Below are 4,062 nucleotides of genomic sequence, written 5' to 3'. Positions count from 1 at the left end.
CCCCCCATCAACCCTCAGTTTGTTTTGTGAGATTAAGAGTCACTTATGGTTTGTCTCCCTCCCAAACCCATCTTGTTTCATTTACTCTTCTCCTACCCCCTTAACCCCCCATGTTGCATCTCCTCTCCCTCATATCAGGGAGATCATATGATAGTTGTCTTTCTCTGATTGACTTATTTCGCTAAGCATGATACCCTCTAGTTCCATCCACGTCGTCACAAATGGCAAGATTTCATTTCTTTTGATGGCTGCATAGTATTCCATTGTGTATATATACCACATCTTCTTTATCCATTCGTCTGTTGATGGACATCTAGGTTCTTTCCATAGTTTGGCTATTGTAGACATTGCTGCTATAAACATTCGGGTGCACGTGCCCCTTCGGATCACTACGTTTGTATCTTTAGGGTAGATACCCAGCAGTGCAATTGCTGGGTCATAGGGTAGTTCTATTTTCAACATTTTGAGGAACCTCCATGCTGTTTTCCAGAGTGGTTGCACCAGCTTGCATTCCCACCAACAGTGTAGGAGGGTTCCCCTTTCTCCGCATCCTCGCCAGCATCTGTCATTTCCTGACTTGTTAATTTTAGCCATTCTGACTGGTGTGAGGCGGTATCTCATTGTGGTTTTGATTTGTATTTCCCTGATGCCGAGTGATGTGGAGCACTTTTTCATGTGTCTGTTGGCCATCTGGATGTCTTCTTTGAAGAAATGTCTGTTCATGTCCTCTGCCCATTTCTTGATTGGATTATTTGTTCTTTGGGTGTTGAGTTTGCTAAGTTCTTTATAGATTTTGGACACTAGCCCTTTATCTGATATGTCATTTGCAAATATCTTCTCCCATTCTGTCAGTTGTCTTTTGGTTTTGTTAACTGTTTCCTTTGCTGTGCAAAAGCTTTTGATCTTGATAAAATCCCAATAGTTCATTTTTGCCCTTGCTTCCCTTGCCTTTGGCGATGTTCCTAGGAAGATGTTGCTGCGGCTGAGGTCGAAGAGGTTGCTGCCTGTGTTCTCCTCAAGGATTTTGATGGATTCCTTTCTCACATTGAGATCCTTCATCCATTTTGAGTCTATTTTCGTGTGTGGTGTAAGGAAATGATCCAATTTCATTTTTCTGCATGTGGCTGTCCAATTTTCCCAACACCATTTATTGAAGAGGCTGTCTTTTTTCCATTGGACATTCTTTCCTGCTTTGTCGAAGATTAGTTGACCATAGAGTTGAGGGTCTATTTCTGGGCTCTCTATTCTGTTCCATTGATCTATGTGTCTGTTTTTTGTGCCAGTACCATGCTGTCTTGATGATGACAGCTTTGTAATAGAGCCTGAAGTCCGGAATTGTGATGCCACCAACTTTGGCTATCTTTTTCAATATTGCTTTGGCTATTCGAGGTCTTTTCTGGTTCCATATAAATTTTAGGATTATTTGTTCCATTTCTTTGAAAAAAATGGATGGTACTTTGATAGGAATTGCATTAAATGTGTAGATTGCTTTAGGTAGCATAGACATTTTCACAATATTTATTATTCCAATCCAGGAGCATGGAACATTTTTCCATTTCTTTGTGTCTTCCTCAATTTCTTTCATGAGTACTTTATAGTTTTCTGTGTATAGATTCTTAGTCTCTTTGGTTAGGTTTATTCCTAGGTATCTTATAGTTTTGGGTGCAATTGTAAATGGAATTAACTCCTTAATTTCTCTTTCTTCTGTCTTGTTGTTGGTGTAGAGAAATGCAACTGATTTCTGTGCATTGATTTTATATCCTGACACTTTACTGAATTCCTGTACAAGTTCTAGTAGTTTTGGAGTGGAGTCTTTTGGGTTTTCCACATATAGTATCATATCATCTGCAAAGAGTGATAGTTTGACTTCTTCTTTGCTGATTTGGATGCCTTTAATTTCCTTTTGTTGTCTGATTGCTGAGGCTAGGACTTCTAGTACTATGTTGAATAGCAGTGGTGATAACGGACATCCCTGCCGTGTTCCTGACCTTAGCGGAAAAGCTTTCAGCTTTTCTCCATTGAGAATGATATTTGCGGTGGGTTTTTCATAGATGGCTTTGATAATATTGAGGTATGTGCCCTCTATCCCTACACTTTGAAGAGTTTTGATCAGGAAGGGATGCTGTACTTTGTCAAATGCTTTTTCAGCATCTATGGAGAGTATCATATGGTTCTTGTTCTTTCTTTTATTAATGTGTTGTATCACACTGATTGATTTGCAGATGTTGAACCAACCTTGCAGCCCTGGAATAAATCCCACTTGGTCGTGGTGAATAATCCTTTTAATGTACTGTTGAATCCTATTGGCTAGTATTTTGGCGAGAATTTTTGCATCTGTGTTCATCAAGGATATTGGTCTGTAGTTCTCTTTTTTGATGGGATCCTTGTCTGGTTTTGGGATCAAGGTGATGCTGGCCTCATAAAATGAGTTTGGAAGTTTTCCTTCCATTTCTATTTTTTGGAACAGTCTCAGGAGAATAGGAATTAGTTCTTCTTTAAATGTTTGGTAGAATTCCTCTGGGAAGCCGTCTGGCCCTGGGCTTTTGTTTGGAGATTTTTGATGCCTGTTTCAATCTCCTTACTGGTTATGGGTCTGTTCAGGCTTTCTATTTCTTCCTGGTTCAGTTGTGGTAGTTTATATGTCTCTAGGAATGCATCCATTTCTTCCAGATTGTCAAATTTGTTGGCGTAGAGTTGCTCATAGTATGTTCTTATAATTGTCTGTATTTCTTTGGTGTTCGTTGTGATCTCTCCTCTTTCATTCATGATTTTATTTATTTGGGTCCTTTCTCTTTTCTTTTTGATAAGTCTGGCCAGGGGTTTATCGATCTTATTAATTCTTTCAAAGAACCAGCTCCTAGTTTCGTTGATTTGTTCTATTGTTTTTTTGGTTTCTATTTCATTGATTTCTGCTCTGATCTTTATGATTTCTCTTCTCCTGCTGGGTTTAGGGTTTCTTTCTTGTTCTTTCTCCAGCTCCTTTAGGTGTAGGGTTAGGTTGTGTACCTGAGACCTTTCTTGTTTCTTGAGAAAGGCTTGTACCGCTATATATTTTCCTCTCAGGACTGCCTTTGTTGTGTCCCATAGATTCTGAACCGTTGTGTTTTCATTATCATTTGTTTCCATGAATTTTTTCAATTCTTCTTTAATTTCCTGGTTGACCCATTCATTCTTTAGAAGGATGCTGTTTAGTCTCCATGTATTTGGGTTCTTTCCAAATTTCCTCTTGTGATTGAGTTCTAGCTTCAGAGCATTGTGGTCTGAAAATATGCAGGGAATGATCCCACTCTTTTGATACCAATTGAGTCTGATTTAGGACCAAGAATGTGATCTATTCTGGAGAATGTTCCATGTGCACTAGAGAAGAATGTGTATTCTGTTGCTTTGGGATGAAATGTTCTGAATATATCTGTGATGTCCATCTGGTCCAGTGTGTCATTTAAGGCCTTTATTTCCTTGTTGATCTTTTGCTTGGACGATCTGTCCATTTCAGTGAGGGGAGTGTTAAAATCCCCTACTATTATTGTATTATTGTCGGTGTGTTTCTTTGATTTTGTTATTAATTGGTTTATATAGTTGGCTGCTCCCACATTAGGGGCATAGATATTTAAAATTGTTAGATCTTCTTGTTGGACAGTTCCTCTGAGTATGATATAGTGTCCTTCCTCATCTCTTATTATAGTCTTTGGCTTAAAATCTAATTGATCTGATATAAGGATTGCCACTCCTGCTTTCTTCTGATGTCCATTAGCATGGTAAATTCTTTTCCACCCCCTCACTTTAAACCTGGAGGTGTCTTCGGGTTTAAGATGAGTTTCTTGTAGGCAACATATAGATGGGGTTTGTTTTTTTATCCATTCTGATACCCTGTGTCTTTTGATTGGGGCATTTAGCCCATTAACATTCAGGGTAAGTATTGAGAGATATGAATTTAGTGCCATTGTATTGCCTGTAAGGTGACTGTTATTGTATATTGTCTCTGTTTCTTTCTGATCTACTACTTTTAGGGTCTCTCTTTGCTTAGAGGACCCCTTTCAATATTTCCTGTAGAGCTGGTTTGGT

This window comes from Enhydra lutris, unplaced genomic scaffold (assembly GCF_002288905.1).
Source record: "Enhydra lutris kenyoni isolate GAN:26980312 unplaced genomic scaffold, ASM228890v2 scaffoldscaffold59, whole genome shotgun sequence".
Taxonomy (NCBI): Eukaryota; Metazoa; Chordata; class Mammalia; order Carnivora; family Mustelidae; genus Enhydra; species Enhydra lutris.
Note: the sequence above shows the minus strand (reverse complement) of the source record.